The sequence below is a fragment of the Amblyomma mixtum genome, chromosome 3 (assembly GCF_055824585.1).
Source record: "Amblyomma mixtum isolate Tamu chromosome 3, ASM5582458v1, whole genome shotgun sequence".
In the NCBI taxonomy this organism is placed as follows: domain Eukaryota; kingdom Metazoa; phylum Arthropoda; class Arachnida; order Ixodida; family Ixodidae; genus Amblyomma; species Amblyomma mixtum.
The window spans coordinates 215,255,766-215,274,557 of record NC_143014.1 but is presented as its reverse complement, the minus strand read 5'-3'; the positions used below and the strand labels follow the sequence as shown (position 1 = coordinate 215,274,557).

Here is an 18,792-nt window from a genome sequence, read left to right as displayed (position 1 = left end):
CACGAATGTGCCAGGAGGGGAGAGATAAATACAAGCCCAGCCGTACGCACAGCAGCAACACGAATGTAAAGACGCGCGGGCACGAACACGCGCCCACCGAGAAATGAAGTGGTGGCATATGCAGCGCTGCGCCCTCCCCTCCTGGCCCCTTACGAGCTTGCAGGGCAACCGGGCCTTCCCCTCGGCCCTCGATAGAGGTGGGGGGTGCAAGAAGCAGCGGCAGCAGCAGCGGCCGGGGCGGCGGGAGCAAGAGCGCACACACACGCAACACACGCACAGGGAGAACCTCGAAAAAAGCGGCAGCCTGCTCGGCGCGCCAAGTGGGCGGGGGCCCCGTGACGCGAGTCCCTCCTTCGCGGCTCCCGCAGCCCCACCGGCAGGCGGTGCCTGGGCCGAGCGCGCCGGCGGGATTTTATTCGCGACCGGGGCGCTGCCGCGGCCGCTTCTCCCTACTCGCGCGGCCGCCTGGCTGGATCCACCGGCTGCTGCTGCTGCTGCTGCCGCCGCCGTCAGCGCTCCACTCTCCTGTTCCGCGTCGCTGCTGCTGCTGCTGTTGCCGTCAGCGGCTGCTCTCGCGCCCTCCGCTTTCGCATCATCCCCTTCGCCGACACCACCATCAGCGGCATCGATCGGCCGCTCTCTCGTCGCCAGGACTTTCCCGCCGGACAGACCGTGTCTTTCGTTGTCCTAGTGTTCCTCCGCGGTGCGCGTCCGGAGACAGCGGCGACGACCAGCGCATCCTCCGCTCCGCCGCCGCGCTCCGCCGCCGCTCTCCGCGCCACGACGCAAGTGGAGAGCGCTGGATACCTCGCGCCAAGGTGGGCACTCATTGGATTTCACCGCGATGCTGGCTGTCGGTGACGGCAGTCGAGGGACAAACGAGGCAATGACGAATGCGTGGGAGCGCTGGCATTCGTCTCCCGACCATGCCCGTCTCGTTGCCGAGTGCTTTCGGATCACTTGTCTCTTTTGTTCCTCGCTCGAGTCTCGCGTCTTGGTTTCGCTTCCAGCCAATGCTCGTCGGTGTGCGCGCGCGAAGGGCGATATAGAAAGCGCCGAAGGTGAGACGTGCACAAGCGCTCGCTAACAGCTGTTTAGGGAGCGCTTGTATTCCTCACCTTTGGATGCCTCGCGACAGCGCGTCAAGGTAAGCTTTTCTTTGCTCCTCAGTCGCGTTGGTGATGGAGATAAAACAACCTGGCTACCTCTGAGGTCCCCGACTCGTGCATTCTGTCGAGGTTGAATACTCTCAGATAAGAGTGATTTCACTGGGAAAACACTCCTGACTGCTTGGGAAGTCAAGGACAAAGAATGCGCGCTGTTCCGGCTAAGTGCTCAACGCATAATCTAGAGAATCCTTTGGTGGAGAATCACGCTGAAAAAGATGTCAGGCGGCTTGTTTGGGTTAAAAGGCGAATGGGTGTCAACTGTGGGGCTTTAAACATGATTCATTCACTCTGCAAGTGCAAACGCCCGAAGCGGATGCATAGCATACCGTGTTCACTGAAGTGTTCCCTCAACAGCCATAGTAAATCTGCTTGTTTGACCTCTTATACCTAAATATTACGCTTCAGTTCCCATAATGCCGTGCTGGAGCTATGGTACAGAGCGGGGAAGATGTCTAAGCGCACCACAGTAACACTGCCAAGTTCAACGCAACTTTAAAGACTCATTTCGACGAATGATCTCGTTTTATGGCTTACCGTCGCAGCTGCTATTTTGATGCGAGGCGTAATGCTAGCACCTTTCTGTTGGTCGTCTTATAGTGAGCCGCGATACAAAGCATGCCAACACCTTGTAACGCGTCCACATATAGCTACGCGCCTGCATTGCGAGGGAGCGCGCACTGTCTGCCTAAACCTCCAATGGTCGGTATTATCGCTGCAGTTTCCGCATGCACGCTTTGGGAGGATGGAAAGCTGCTTCCGCACTTTGTCTGTCCCACATAACGCTGCACAATCGCACTCAAAAAGGCTCCGATCCATCAACAAGAGTGCACTCGCGGTCGTATGTAGAAGGCGTGTCACCCGCGACCCGCTCATCTCGGGTCGCAAACTCGACGGCATGATGTTTGTGCAGAGCTGGCAGCGTTGGTTAGCCGGTAAAGAGCGTCAAGAGTGATTTGCCCTCTAGCTTTGTCTATCTCGGGCAATCTTTAGTCGACGCGTTTGCGCTTCTCTGTTCTTAGTTGCGGCCAGTGCATGCGACCGTTATGGGCCGAATGGCTGGAGTGGAAACCTAGGCGACAACATTGCAGTCTAGATGCGCGCAGCTTTAAAAGGCGAATATGTCCGTTCGGATGTTGAACTGGAGGAAGCACATCCGTGCGGGATATGTGCCGGAGGATAGCTATGACGCAACAGCATGAACGGCGGCCAGGAGTCTGTAAAACTACTGAAGAGCTTGGTCCAAGCAAGCACTTTCGCCCATTGATGCCCTGAGGCAATAAATCTCATTTAAAAAAAAAAAGAAAGTACTTTCGCTGAGAAGCGCTCCCATTTCACACTTTATAACATTGTTTTGCACAGGTGTGCTTGCGGAGCTGTAGAATGTGACCGCGGTCGACACTTGAAACAACGGCCATACATATTTATGGCACTGGCTAAGCCTAGGTTTTCGCAGGCGACGGCATTTTCGCTTTTTCAGCAGTGAGCGCGTGGAAGCGGTGAGAACTTGAGCGAGCGGGTGACGTCCCGAAAAAAAAAAAAGAATTAAATAGCGCGAAGAAGACGTTGCGGCAAAATGCTCGAGCGCCTGTGACGTTACACCTCTTTGGTTGGAGCTCCTTTCAATGTCAACTGAAGGAAGAAGCTAAGAGGCAATGAAAACACAAACAACGTAAATTAAAAAGCAGGCGACTCAGTGCACCACCGCGTGCTTCTTTATTTGCGTGGTTTGTGAGAAGAAAATGTAAACTGCTGATAAAGATGCAGGTACGAAAACGCCTTTTCTATTCTCTTCCATGGCAAAACGAAGCTACAGAGACACTTGCATCAGTATGTGGCTCAGCTAGCCTGTAGGCTCTTTCAATGTTATACCGGATTCGAAATTGGCAGAGCTGAGATACAGTTGTGGCTAACTGTAGGCAAAGATCTGGAGGTAACATGTGCCTCGTAACGTACTGCTGCTAAAATTGTAAACAACGACGGGCATATTTGCTACTTTCATTGTCCGTTTCAGTGCCTCTTGCCGCTTGAAGAGGTGGTTGCAAAAGAAACGACGCATCTTTCAGCGATATATAAAAAGTCCGGGGAAACACTGCCATTTTTCAAGTGCAGATCCTTTGCTGACGCAAATGCTGCATCCAGCATTTGCATCAGCGGAGTGTTTCCCACTCTTTTCCATCATTTCACCTGCACGCTGAGTCTAAGGTATTGCTTCAATGCAGCGCGCTGCAGCTCCTGACTGCGCAATATCACGGCTGACAGGACGCGCGCATGCGTAGAGAGCTGTGTGACGGGCGTTATGCGCATGCGCACTCCTGGCTACCGGAGAGAGAGAGAGAGAGAGAGAAAACTTGATTGGCAGCAATACGTTGGTGAAGTTCTTGGGTACTTCAGCCTCTCCAGGTGGCCGGCAGTTTGAGTCTGTCGGCACTTTCCCACCCGGCCGCGGCGGCCGAATTTCGATGGAGGCGAAATTCTAGAGGCCCGTGTACTGTGCGATGTCAGTGCACGTTAAAGAAACCCAGGTGGTCGAAATTACCGGAGCCCGTCACTACGGCGTCCCTCATAGCCTGAGTCGCTTTGGGACGTTTAACCCTCACAAACCAAACTTTACCTGTTGGGGAATCGCGACATTGACGACGTGTGCAAGTAGTAAAACTATTCAGTGACGCTGCACTGTCTCGTTTCATACGCCGCTATGTGTACAAACGCGTGGATGGCTTTATATATATATATATATATATATATATATATATATACATACATCAAAAATTATTTCTTGGCAGCTGATTGATTAAAATAAGATCAAGTCACCAGAAATTGAAAAACATAAGATTTAGTTCACGACGTTTCGTCTGGAGGACCAGCCTTTTTCGAGTGGTCTTCCAGGCTGGTCCTCCAGCCGAAACGTCGTGAATGAAATCTTGTTATGTTTTTCAATTTATATATATATATATATATATATATATATATATATATATATATATATTCATACGGTCATATTTGCGTGGCTAAGTTAGCCTCCCGGACGTTTAAAGCGACCACGCACCACGCATGACGCTCTTCTTGCGGCCTACAGAACTGCATGTGCAGCGACGGTGGTGGCGACAATGACGAATCTGGTTTTAGCTCGTGCGCTGCTTCAGCACCGCGTGGCAGCCGGTGTCTAGCGTAATATATCTATTCTTTTTCTTCTATTCTATTCGATGCTTATTTGGTCCGCTTCGCCAACTGGCAGATTCCGGCGACAGCAGGGACGTGGTGTCGACTGCGCCAGAGACCGTGGCAATGAAAATAGAATGGAGATGGAACAGAATCATTATATTGTCCCGGCGTCTTTCGCGGAAGAATTGACATCTACTATGGACGTGTTCGTGTTAAGTCGGCGCTCCACTGTATGCGAACGAAGAAATAAGTGGGCAAACAGAAAGCACGGATGGCGTTAGAGTCCTGCGATTGCAACAAGCACCAGCTGTTCGCCTTTCTTCATACGTACGTCAACCTCGCCTGCGCAAAGTGGCACCGCTGGAATTTGTTCAGACACGATTCGAAGAATTTCGCTGGTTCCAGGATTTTATGCAACGAAGGCCGCATTGCATCGGACAGGTGTGACGGATTTTATCCACGCGCGAAGGGAAGAAAGGGGCAAACAACGCCGAGGAGGTCTTCAAAGAGCACAAGGTTATATACTTTCGTTCCTTTTCTGTTTTCGTTCACTACACGAGCGAGTGACGCCTTTGTCCCTTTCTGACATATTCTGACAATTTTTTCGTGCCCGAAAGGAGGCGGAAGAAGAGTCGCGATAGTGAGGACTTGCGCACGAAATGAAGCGCGTGCAAACAATGTTGAATTTCACTCTTGTAATCTCCGCTGCTGATGCGTGCAACGTTCACAAAATTGCAGCGAAGAGACCATTCATCGTTTATTTCTGGCGAACGGTTTCTTCACGCGCACTGCGCAGCAGCGACAGCTGTCGAGATTCCACTTTCAAATTCTGTGTCGATACTGCGTTATATAATTTGCGGATAAACCATCGAAATATAATGCCCTTCATCTGATCGTCCTGACGTCCCTTTGGAGGCATTTCCTCGACACTGTTACATTGTCCTGGAGAGCTTTTTTGGCAGTTTCATACCTCGCAGCGCGTTGAAATTTCTTTCTATTATGTGGATTTAGATTCGCTTCCCCTAGTAGCCATCGACAACAGGCAGCGTAACTTCCCTTGCAGCCCTCCTGCTTGCGTTGTAGTAAGGACTGCAAATTTTTCCGCTCTTTCCGTGACTGTTGGCTTCTGTCGTGCACATCTCAGTACACGACTTATAAGCGCGCATAGATAGCCGAGCATCGTACGCACCGTAGTGGTGCAATATCTGAATGTTTTGTGCTTATAGGTGGCAAGCCGCCAAGCACGTATGCATCTGAAATACGTCTCGACGCAAACCTTCCATGTGAGGGACAGTGAAAATGCCTAAAGTCTAGCGCCCGTCGGAGAACGGTCAGGAGAGGGAGCGGGGGTTATGGCGAAGCGGTGTTCAGTGCGAGAGGCGTTTCTGCACTCAAAAAATAGGGTCTGCCTCCGTTTTTCGCAACAGCGCAGTTGCTCATAGGCTGGGCGGTCGCCTTGCCCACGCCTCTTCCTCAATCAGCCACCTGAAGGGAGCAGGCAGGGAGGAATGCGCTTTTAGCCCTCCTCTGTGGAGTGAAAGAAAACCCCTCGATGTTGGAAATGCCGCCTTGCGCCGTGGATACTTTCACTCTCTCTTTCCGTTCCAGTTCACACACTTACAAGTGTTCTTCACATAACGGGACAGCAGCTGAAATCGAGGACCTCTTTAGAATGCGAAATCGGAGTGCATAAAAACATTAATATGGCCTGGGTGGATCGATGATACGAGCATGCCCTTTGAAATGAGGAGGAGGCGGATGCTGCCAACTGGTATTCCGCATTGTTCCTCACTCTAGAAATTTGGTTGCTCAGAGCCATTGAGCGCCGGATATTTAGTTACTTCGCTTTGAAATAAGCATTTTCAAGTGTGATATCTAACGACTATTTTAACCACGGCGCTTTTAACGTATTCTACCCTTCAAAACGTTAAAACATTGGTCAGCGGTACGGACCCCCACCCCTCCCCCTCCTTTCCCCTTTCTTTCCTCTTGCTCAAGTTTGAGCATGAAGCACTTTCTTCCTCTCTCTCTTCTACCGCGCTACGCTTCGTTTAAGTGATTTTGTTACCCGTCTCTTAAGCCACTGAGCTTCCAAGTTTCTTGCACCTTCTGAGAAAGCGAATCCACGCTTTTTCCACACTACCTTTCAAACCCCAAGCTTTAGGAAGGGCAACTATTGGCGCATCTGCTGCCAGGTGAATACAGAGACATGCTAGCAAAGAATGTTCATTGCTTTCACTGCGTAGCCACGCGGAAAGCATGGGTTGGCCCATTGGAAAAAGTTTCCCTATTAAGTCAACCTTCTACGAAAGTCTGAGCTATAGCATTCAAGAGTTTGCCAGTGCCTTTCGACTGGTGAGCTGAACGTTTCCTAGCTGATTTTATTCTTCGCCATCAGATACAGTTCTATAGCCGGCTTCGTTTTCATCGCACTTTTCCAGTAGACAGCCTCGACAAATCTTACTTTCCGTTTGACTTCTTTTCCTTCGTCCCCATTTTGAAATGTTTATCTGTAACCTAAGGCCGAGCAGTCTAATTCCTTCTTACTTTTTTTTTTAAATGTGAATCAGTGTTCTCGGTGCTCAAACACATAAAATTTCCTTAGCTGCCCATATCTTCTTCGCTAACATTTCTCAGGCCTCCTTGAAAGTAGATTTCACTCTGTGATTTAATCACTTGAAATGATGTCTCATTGTACTGTTTATAGTTTCGTTATGCGGGCCCTACTGCCGACTTGGTCTGCCGCTTCATCGGAATTCAGGCTTTACGCATAAAAGCTCGCTACTAAACACAATTCTGAGTGACGCTACCCTCTCGCACGCATTTCCGCTTGCACTTCAAAGTACTTTCTGCTTCATATTGTCGGTAGAACTGAAAGCGGTGTAGTTTATAATTCATAGCGACGAAAAAAAACAAGGCTCCATAAAACAAGAGCCATGGCAGGAAGGCTATACGATAGGGGTGGTGACTCGCCCCTTTTCCGTATTTCCTTCCTGTCATCCTTCGTCTGTTTGAGCGCTCTATTTTCCCGTCGTTTCTACGGCGGTGTTTTTGTTGTTTTTTGCTGTCATAACCGGTCGGTGTTTCCCCAGATGCACATGGCCCTTTTTGATCCATGTCTCGAAATATTTGCGCTCCCCTACCCTGGGTCCCTGGCGCCCCGATTGTAACTGTGATGCTACCTAATGGTCACCGCTTGAGCAGTATATTTACTCAGCTGTATGAAACCTGGCTTCGTCAGCATCAGCAGGAGCATCACTACGCCGGCCGCAGGACAAAGGCATCCCCCATATCTGCAATTAACCCTGTCCTTTGATAGCTGCGGCCATCGTATCCCCGCAAACTTTTTAATCCCATCCAACCACCTAACCTTCTGCCGCCGCTTCCCTTCTCTTGGTATCCAGTCCGTTACTCGCAGTGGCGATCGGTTATCTTGCCTTCGTATCACATGCCCTTCCCATGCCCATTTCATCTTCTTGATTTCAACTAGGATGTTATCAACTCTCGTTTGTTCTCTTACGCACTCTGCTCTCTTCCTGTCGCTGAACGGGCAACTCCGGAGTTTTTTTTTTTTTTTTGAACATTTTAAGTTGAAAATCGCGTCTTATTCTTCAGAGTCCGCTCTGTCCAGTACAAGGTACCGTTTTTGAAAATAACGAGTAGAATTATTTTAAAACCGCAAAACTAGGAAACCGAAACTGGGTTTCGACGAAACTATGACCTCACGACATACCAACCTACGACGTCACGGATACTATCCCGAAATTTATCGTGCGCGCGTTGATTGGCTGAACTGGCGGCATGTAAGCGACAGCTTGGGTGATTTTTTTTTTTTTTTTGCGTGAACTGACCAAAAACAAGCGCAAAATTTTGTCCTTCAGAATATACATAGCGAATATCAACGAATGTGCCAACCTGTGCCGGTCACACACGCGAGGTTGCTCGCATAGAAATCTCCGTATTGACTCCTCAAAATGGAGCATTTCAAAAATCACTTGCGCTGCATCAAGGCGTCGCCCAGGAGCGAAATTTAGCACAAATGAGCAGGAAAGTACGGAGAACCTACCCTCAAAGTTTCAATCAAATCCATTGGGGTACAAAAAACGCCAAAGCTGCCCATTATGATTTTCCTTTCTATGGCTCACTGTGTTGTGCTCAATTTAAGTTAAACAATTTCCATTAGCCTCCACGTTTCTGCCCCATAGTTGAGGGTTAGGTGCATTAAAATGAAGACCTAACGCCTCGCTCTCTTTTGCACAGGTACCCAAAAAGGAGTTGAATGTCTCTCAGTGTCACCTAACAGTTGCCTTGTCGTCTGTGTAACATCTGACCGGACACACTTGAAAGGGCCACCGTTGACAAAGCCTGAGCACGAACGACATGCGCGATTTCTGAATGCATAAGAACTGCGTAACTGCACGCACTGTCCTCGGTGAGCCAATGTTAAACGCCGCTGTACGACCATTTCGCTCATAACACCAGAAAGACTGCAGTATATTCCCTATGGGGGAGGTCCAAAGAGCTAACTGTATAAGCACACGCATTTGAACGGCATCAGTTGTAAAAGGTCGCCCCATTCGAAGAAAGCATTTTCTCTTGTGGTCGCCCTATGTTTTGCTGTAATGTTTATTTGCGAATTGTGATGTGAGCGATTCAAGATTGCGAGAGAGCGACTTCCTCGCATGTGACAAAGAAACACACAAACTGTACGTCGCGGGCGGTTGACAGGATGTCTCCCGGGCTTCAGCAGATGTTTCTATTATGGCGCCAAATGCTTTTCTACAATGTTTACAGTTTGTAATGACGTCGACAGTGTCGCCAGCAGGCGTGGGTGCACGTTAACCGTAACGTGCTGTCGAGAGGTCGTACCTTTTCCCTGTGTCTAAATTACCGCAATCAGTTTGTCGATGCGGAGATAATCTGTTGAGCTGCTGTAATTCAGCAATACATATTTTCGCTCTGAAGTGAAGTCATGTTTCGCGGTGGACTCACTGGAAAACCTAACCAGGAATGGTGGTTGGCAAGTCTTCTCCATGAATTTCATTCCTGTCTTGTTATTTACTGCATTGACTTGTGGGTACCGCTGACCAGTGAGTCATGGCGGCGCTGGAGTCAGTAAAAAATCCTCCCGCCTAAAAAAAAATAAAAAAGAAGAAAACCTGCTTTCGATTGCAGTCAAATCGGCTTTATTTTTTAATGTCTGGCGGTGCCACCTGCCGTGGAGAGCATTCGTCTCTATACAAGAGTTATTGTGAATGTTGCACTCGAATTTGGAAGTATTAGTATGACACTACATTATTCGGTTGAATTTGCTACATATACGAAGCCACGCCCTTTCATGGTAGGATGCATTTTTACAAATGAAACCGTTATGGGCGATCATAACGAAACATTAAAACTCGTAAAATCGCTGCTGCTCGTACTAAGCTACGGCAGTATATGTGGGGTTGTGGCGTTCTTAACTTTCACCTCGTTTGACAAAAAACTAACGCGCTCGCTGTAAAGCATGCGCACCGTACTCGCTAAACTGATAGGGGTGTGGAAGTAGTTCTTTTTTTCAAACCGAATCGAATACATTGAGGTAAGCTTGGCTAACGAATCGAATCTGAATAGTGTAGTCAAAAACCAAAGCGCATTGGAGTCGAATAGTGAATGATCCGAATCGAATACAATTTGAATTTTTGGTCATCATTCGCTACACTCGTACAAAACGAATATTCATGCGTAACAGCGAAGCAGCTAGCGACGGCTCTGTCGAAAGGACACGCAAGTCAGTACATTGACTCTGTGACCATGACGTCATACGCGTGTGGGAACATTACCTTTTGCTAATGATGACGACAGGAAACAAGCGAGCGCCAAATCTTAGCTGAGGAGAGGGAAAAGAGTTCGGACAATGATGGCCTTCAATATCGGGCACGAAGGCACTATTTGGTAAACCTGGCTATTTGCTACACCGGTCGCGCCTTTGAAATGTAGTTAAGGTTATATATATATATATATATATACGAGACCTCTTACGGGAAGTTTGATGCTGACAAACAAATAAAAAGCTCAACGCAAGTGTGTTCCCGAGTCGTATACAATAGAAGCCGGTCTAGAGAAAGTAATTGCTGCAGGAAAGGAAACCACACGATTGCGACTTCTTCGCTGGAGTGCGGTGCGGTTGACATCTTCGACTGTATATAGTAACTGTCGGACAATGACAGCGCTCAGCTGTGTACCCGTAAGAAATAAACAGATAAACAGAAGGCAGAACAATCCGACGCAGGCCACACAACCATACGTTCCAGGAGCTTTTCGTCGAAATAATAACACCCGTTGCGTCCTGGTGCTGTAATGAGGCTCGACTTGCGCACCCTACAGATATATACTGAACACTTTCACGTCGGGTTGAAGGCTATTAGGCGACGCGTTGCTGCAGGCGCATCTGTCTTTTGCGGGAGAACTGTAACTTCCCCGTGTCGAGCAAAGGGCCGTGGCTTGAGCTATACACAATAGAAAGGGAACGCGAGAAAATGTGACCTTGCTGCGGATGAAACTAATTGCACATTGAAGGTGAAACAATGCGCGACCTTAAAAAAGCAACAATTCCCGCATCTTGGGAGTCTGGTGAGAAAAGAACAAAAGCCGAGGATTGACGTCCGCGAGGCCCTCAGATATAGCGGCCTCCTCTGAACTAAACGACTTTAAAATTCTTCCCTAATTATCTGCACGATTCTCGGAAAGTCGACGACCTCGCTTCAGTCTTAACGAGGATCGGGCGGTATCTCATATCGCCCCTTCCCAAATATCAGCGCTCGCCGACTAAATGCTGCATGCTCTTTGAGGCGCGCATCCATTTTGGTGACCAGAGGTGCCCGCGGGGTTTGGCTGACAGATGAAAAGCGAGGAAACGTTCCGTTTTTTGTTTTTTTTTTCGCTGCTAAATAGTAGCTAGCGGCACCGCTCCGCGATTCCGGGGCCTCTTCGCTTTTCGTCACCGGTGAAAGCTCAGCGGGACGAAAAGGGAACGGCATTTCGTGCACTGATTGGCGGCCGGAGCCCGCTCTCTGCAAGTGTCAGAGTGTAAGGGGACGAAGGTCGAAGAAAGGACAAGGATGAAGGGTGCTGCACGGAATAGGGAACGCGCGTCGGCAGATATTCGCAGCTACACCTCATACGGATTCCACTCTCCTATTGATTTTTTCTTTGTTATTTTTTTGCATGCACACAAAGGCATGGCGCTCGTTAGCGTGGAGCAGGACAAGAGCTGACTACTGTGTTCCGAGTGAATAGCGCTTATCTTATGTTCTTCTGACATACGATGCCTGCTTTGGGAATGCGTCAGGTGCAGTTGACTGCGGCGCATGCACTTTTATGCGCTCGGGGACATGTAGCTGCGTACGTAGTACCACCACGGGTGTCGACATGGGTAACGAGCATGCCGCACATGCAGGATGTATCGCAGAGGCTGTTACATGGAGGCTCGCGGCCCAGAAGGCTAGCATCGACTTACTCCGGTAGTTACTTCCGTAGGTGGGGTACGGTAGCAAAAACAGTGCGAAATAAGAGCGGAGAGAGCGTGAGTTGGGAACGGGGCGAACCTTTTTGTACGCTGTTGACGAGAATGTGGTATGTGTGTGTTATCGCGTTATCGTGCGTTAGAACTGCTCGTGCGTGTTATCGCGTAACGGCTTGTGGCTGGGTGAACCATTATCCAGCGTCTCACCGTGTATGAGACTAACCGGCATGACCGCCTTAGCTAATTGGTTATACCGGGATGGAACATTCACAAACGTACCTTATAACAGCGCGAATCGCATATGCACGGCGCATAGAACGAGTTTTCGTAGGCACGAAGAACTCCCACTAGGTCGATTCGTTAGCGACTGGCTGGCGCCCGGACACTGACCGGTCACGATAGCCAGCGAGGTGATATAGCTGGGCCAATCATGCAGAAATAGGTCTCGCGCACGAAGGCGCAGTACAGCTTTGCGCATCCGCGCACTTTTGCCGCGGCGCTCTGATCATAATGTTCTGTTAACCTTCAACTTCGCTATTCTTCTCATCAACATCATCATCAGTTTGTCTGCGCCTACTGCAGGGCAAAGCCTCTCCCATGTCCCTCCAATTAACCCTGCCCTTTGCCAGCTGCGTCCAACGTACCCCCGCAAACTTATTAATCTCATCCGCCCGCCTGACTTTCTGCCCTCTCTGCTACAGTTGCCTTCTGTTGGAATCCACTTCGTTACCCTTAATTACCAGCAGTTATCTTGCCTTCGCTTTACAGGCCCTGCCCTAGCTCATTTCTTCCTCTTGATTTCGACTAGGATGTCGCTAACCCGCGTTTATTCGCGCAACGGTATACGCGAACCAATTCCCGTTTCCGCAGCGCTGCAGCGCGGCATCCCCGTCCGCGGCAGATCCGAGTGCGGCAGGGTCGCTCGCGAGCGTTGCGTTGTTTTCGGGCCGGAGAAAGCTGCGTGCCGATGATGCGCGACCATCTGGACAGGGGCACTGCGCGCGCGGGGCTTTGAATGGGGCGCTGTTGCCGGTGGCGCCGCTTGGGCGCGGTGAACACCCCCCCCCCCTCCACTTCGGATGCTGCAGCAGGTGTGTGCATGGTATAGCGGCGGTTCGGATTTTCCATGGAGCCAAACAGAGTATCCTTGTCGAGAGTTGGGGAGAACATACAGAAAATACAAGGAAAAGGAGCAGAACGAAACAAAACGCCGTTTCACGGGAACAGTACGGTGAAGCAATCGGCGCTGAAAAGCAGGGAAGCATGAGAGGAAAATTACGCTAGTAGTATTCGCCCAGCTTCAGATTAATGCCTGAACTTTAAGGCCGTGAGGAGGCAACCTTGGCGGCTATGAAAGTGGAAATATTTTGCACGATCAAGCAGCGCGTTTTCCAAGTTGCACGCTGTCGGCGGTCGCAATTGATTCCTGATGCAAGACGTGCGATGTCCACCGGAGGCAGGCTGTGGGTAGTGGCCATTATTCTGTCTTGTCTTCGCCGAATAAAGAACGGCGAAAAAAAGAAATGAAGTGCATGCGCATAAAGGCTTCACCGTATCTGGTGGCCTTCCTTTTGCAGAGCGTGAATGCTTCCGCAAAACTCCGCACTGTACGACAAAGAAATAAGCTCGCATTGAACGACAGACATCGCGTCTCAAATGTTTTAAGTTCTGACGTCTCGTTCTTCAAAAAAAGGTTTCAGAGAGAGGAAAGAGAGACCCTTCAGCGGTTCGCGCCAGTTCCGCTGAGTGTACAACTAGAAGGCTATCGTTACACATCGGTTATGGTTCGAAAAGGTAATACAAATCTAGGTGAGATTCGCCAAGATTCAGCGTTTGCGCAAGCAAAAACGATACAGCAGTATTCTTGAAGTCTCCTCCTTCCATGCACGCACAGGGAATGGTGGAGCCGCACGTAACGAAAGCGCCCAATTAACTCACTCTTCTCTGCGTCCTTCTATGTCTCTGGAGTCACAGGCGATTCAGCTAGGTTCATGCGAATGGCAACCACATCTTTCTCCTTCAATAAGTGCTCGGTAGAGGGCATAAAACACATAAAACAAAATCCTCAGGACGGTTGCTACCGTGTAATGCAAGATTCAACGGCTGGTGAATTTATTATTGTTTGTCTTCTTACCTGGGACTGCATGTGATGTCACTTGTGACGTCACTGTGTTCCAGCCACTCAGCGTGGTGCGTTCTAATGCCGTCGTGCTAGAGGTCACTGCTTGGCAGGATTGAACAGCGCACACAGGACGAGGACACAGAGAAGAAGCGACAAGACACAAGCGCTGACTATCAACTGTATGGTTTATTGGAGTAACATGTATATGTACAAAACAACAATCTGACAACCAAGTGCGCATGTTTCGCAGATAAGATGACTGTCATCAGGCAGCTTTGTCCAGATATGCTATTTCGCGGGGATGAATGATGACCGAAGGGGTGCTTAAGCACGTATCAGAATTCTTTTTGAACGAGGTAGGCTTCTTTTAATTCTCTTGTTAATTTTCCTCTGTGCTTGTAGAAAGCTGAAGCATTACTGAACAAAGGCATGCAAGGAGAGCGTAAAGGGGGCTTGTGGCTGCATTCCTTATGCTGCATTCCTGCCATGCACCAACTAGCTCAATTCTCCGTACCTCTACAGGTCACTGCTTGCTGACCAAACCCAGCGTGGTGCGGTTATGCGAGCGCAGGAGAGCCACTAAACCACTAAACAGCTGTCGCTAATAAGCGCTAAAGAGCTTGGGAACCCAGCACTTGGCGATCCCAAGGAAATAGCGGGCCCCAACGATACGAACGCGCACACCGGTGGCTTTTAGAATGAGGGTTTTCTGGAGGCAGGTGCGCCAGGCTTGGGTTCGTTTATTAGGTGCAGCGCCATTACGGCCAACAAGAGAAATGCTAAGGAAAGTGAAAATAAACGCAAACAATGTTTTTCGTTGCCTGCACCGCACCATTGGTGCACCGAACAAGTGACACGATCATGTTCGTGGTGCAGTGAGTAAGCATCGAATTGAAGCTGAGACCGTAGCACTTTGTGGTGAGCTCCGCGTGCATAAGGACACTAATGCACAGGAATCCTGTCCGTGTTTGACGAGTCACTTATCAGAAAGTCCGTCGTGTTGTCCGCAGGAAAGAAACGTCTGGGGCTGTTAATGCTCGCTTTGGAGAAATAGTATGCGAAACAGCACAGAGACACGGACAAAAGAAGGAGCGCGCGCACAAACGAGGCTCTGTCGGTGAGCTTCCCCTGCCGTCCGTGTGCCTGCGGTGCTTCGTCACTTTGGGACCCTGCTTTGTCTGACGCTCAGCTGGCATCGAAGGGGAAGCTTGATGTGGCGCCAGCAAATAAGGAGCCTGGCGGCAGTGCGCACTTGTTTGGGCGGCTACCAACACTGCAGCAGATATGGGGGGGGGGGGGCGGCACTAACAAGCCACTAAACGCTTTTATCAGCGAAACGCACTGGCCAAATTATACATATAATAACCTTTCTTTCTGCACCAACTTACACGTTATGCCAACCACTGAGTTTCACAAATTTAGCTATAAGAGGGGAACTATACAGACGGGAAACAGGCGCTTTCATCGCAGGAACTCTAAGAAGCGGCACTTGTATTTGGCTTGGCTGTTGGGCAGAAAACGTAGATTCAGTCGTCACAATAGGGCCCTTCCTGAGGCAAACCTCAAAGAAGTGCTTTGATAATTTTCATATACGAGCCTAACCCTGAAAATTCGCTTGCGTTTAAAATGCGCGCTGTTAACAACATTTACTGTTAACACTGTTAAACACAACAGCAATTCCGCGACGGCCTCCACGTTTTCGCTCAAACACTAGACAAGCCAAGTGCGAACTGTCAATGTTAGCATTCCCGCGGTGGATGAAGTGAACTTTTGCACCCTTCCATAGAAGATGGCGCCACGTTTCCCTCTGTAGGTAAGTTTTAGAAACTATATCGTGCCAATTTATTTTGAGATGAAACTCGTGTACTCTTGCTCAAAAGACTTCAGTTCAAAGCAGGTACTTTCGACCCGCATATTGGGAAGTTGCGGCTCCCTTAAAGTTCCACAGTCCGCAAGAGTGGGGAAAAGAGTATTCCTACGATTCCAGAGATTTTGAACCTCGGGCGGGCTGTAGCTGCCTGACGCTACGGCTTCAAGGCAAACCTTGTGGCCTGATGATTTTTGATCGAGAGTGTACACCATCTCGAGCGCCTTTCGCATGTACATGCTTTCATACAGGACTCCTCGTGGGCCTATATCTATAGACAAGCGGTTCATGTTTGAGGGCTTGAAAATCGGCTTGAAATTCTATCCAATGCGCTTTTGTTTACATTCGGGAAATGTTGCCCAAGCGCAACATTTCCCGACTACATGTGTTTCTCTCTTTACGGCGCTCCGTATGCGCTGGGCGACCTACACCTAGTGTTTTGCTCCTGATATGTGTGTTTGTTATGTTTTTCATACCTTCATCACTTCTATTGTGGTTTCACCGACAGCGCACGCACGCTACGTATTATGCGCTATGCGCTGACAGTTCTTCGCTTCGCTGTAAGCTGGGCTTGATAAAGACGGATGAGGACGAATGTCCTTGCGGGTTCCGCGAAAAACGAGGATTAGAGGAGGCAGAGCGCGGCTTCCAGGGAAGTCATTTTCGCGATTCGGGAGCGAAAATGACAGCGACACAAGAGCGGCGCGCGTCGTTTGTCGTGACGTCGAAAGATCATAGGCCCGCAGGAAAAAAAATAAACGAGGATGAAAAAGACAGGACAAGAAAAGCGCGGAAGCAAAATGAAAAAAAAAAAACATTATTAAGAGACTTTTCTCTCCAGGAATACCGTTGCCCTTAGGAGGCCTAAGGTCAACATTAATAACAAAGAACGCGCTCGCGAAGTATACGGATTAAGAAGAAAAGGCAAATGTTGGGACTTTATTTGGAAAAGTTTATAATGTGCGCTATATGCACTGCTGTAATTGTTGTACGGCTGTCAAATGGGTCGCTATGGTACCTATATGCTGTACACAATCGAAGCTCTTACGGAAGTATTGTTTGTTTAATGCAGCATAGAATTCTAATGCAGTGTCAGTGTAACTAGCATAAGGCGCGCAGGATGTCGCAATAAGTTTGTAGCCTAATTTTATTTCAGATTTTAAAAAGTACCCTTTATAATACTTCTGAAGGAACCAGCGCACAAAACACAACGGACAAGAAAAAGGCGGTACACGACGGACCGTTGTGTCCGTTGTGTTTTGTGCGCTGGTTCCTTCAGAAGTATGTATTACCAACTAGCCCAACAACAAGTGTAACCCTTTATAATGTCATTTTCGACGGGTTTTCTGTCACCCTCTAGAAGCAGCGCAAGAGAAAGTCTGCTATAAATGGTGTGTAACCTTTTCCGTATGATGAAGGCTATCTATATATAAGGAAAGGGAAATGAGGGGCTTGTTATACATATGAGAGTAGCCAACGGCTACAGAGCCCAAGGAGCATAGGGATTTTTTTTGTTAAATTTGTGGTGTTGATCAATGGAGATTATTAGTGAATATTTTACCCCTTAAAGATAATTTATTAGAAAAGGGGAAGAAAAACAACCACATGCCGTCGGTAGGAACCGAACCCACGACCTTCGAATTACGCGTCCAACTTGGCTACGGCGACGGCTGTCGAATTTTTTTGCTTTTGGGGGTAGTTCAGTTCACGTGTGACCTAACCTTGAAAGTTTACGCCAGCGCCACCCTCGTCCATAAGCGGCGGACGTAGTACGTCCGATATTACCGCGGTATTACAGCTGTGTTACCGCTGTGTTACAGCGGTATTACCATTGTATTACCGCTGGTGCGACGTGGAACGTCATCGAACGGTGAGAGTGGAAGCTATGTGAGAACCCTCTTATGCTTCCTATAGCATCAAGGCTGCCAGAACCGAGGGCCTCGATTCTGGAAGCCTTGATGCCTTAGGAAGCATACGAGGAAGCATAGAAGGAAGCAAAGGGGCGATTAACCCCGGCAGACGAAACGCTCTTTTTGGTGTGATCCGTAGCGTCAATATAGACCCCTTCTTCGTATCAACCCCACTTGTGACTTCCGTATGCCACGCAATTTAGGTAGACGTGATTGTAATTGCTTGCACCGAATTCGCCTGGACTTTGCCTTCACCAAATTCTATCTTCATAAAATTGGTGCATCAAGTAGCCCTCTGTGCTCGACATGTGGTGTGCGCGAGGATCTTCAACAGTTGATCTGGTGCAGCCATATCTTTAATAACCATTGTAATGCACTGTTAAGTGCTTTAGGACTCCGTCAGGACGAGCCCGTGCACCTGGAGCATGTCCTTGGACCTTGGAGTGATGCGGCTTCGGCTGCGCGAGGTACAAAAGCATTCTTAGAGTTTCTTAGGGACGCGGGTTTGGTGGACGCCCTTTGATAATCATGTGTGTTTGTGAGTGCGTGAGTGCTGAGTATGCTTGATGTCACCTTTCACTCTTTCTTTTTTCAGTTTTCCTATCTTTTTCACCCTCTTCTTTCACTCTCACCTGGAATAGCATGATAGGCTAATAACCAGGCAGACCTCTCTTGTATTCATTAAGTCTCTCTCTCTCTCTCATTATCCCTATCCGAACAACTGCCATCCGTGAACACTGAGTCAGAACACTGGAACCGAAGTGAAAACCGAACTGCTAGCGCACCAAGTTCGCGTTTGGCCTAACTACGCAATGGACCATCGTTTGTTTTTGTTTTTGTTTTTTTTTCTGGGGAATAAAGCTGGGTCGATATTAGACACTTTGCTACGTTTTTTTTTCCCCGCTGCCAACAATAATTTGACATTCGGTGAATTCTGACATTTTCGCCGCTCCCGTGAAATCTGAATTAATGGGATTTTACTGTATATGCATAAACATAGTAAGATAGCCAGATTCTATGCATAACGCACAAGTACTGCTGAAGCGACAAACGCTCGT

The 18,792-nt window shown here is 48.8% G+C and overlaps 1 protein-coding gene across 1 annotated transcript in view; it reads left to right on the top strand.

Moving 5' to 3' along the window:
• Nucleotides 1-686: 686 nt before the first annotated feature.
• LOC149353650 (LIM/homeobox protein Lhx9-like) overlaps nt 687-18,792 on the top strand; it is a 54,020-nt gene continuing 35,914 nt past the window's right edge. The window contains exon 1 of the mRNA XM_089582698.1: nt 687-818. The gene's annotated coding sequence lies outside the window, so the exon portion shown is untranslated. The remainder of the gene's footprint in view (nt 819-18,792) is intronic.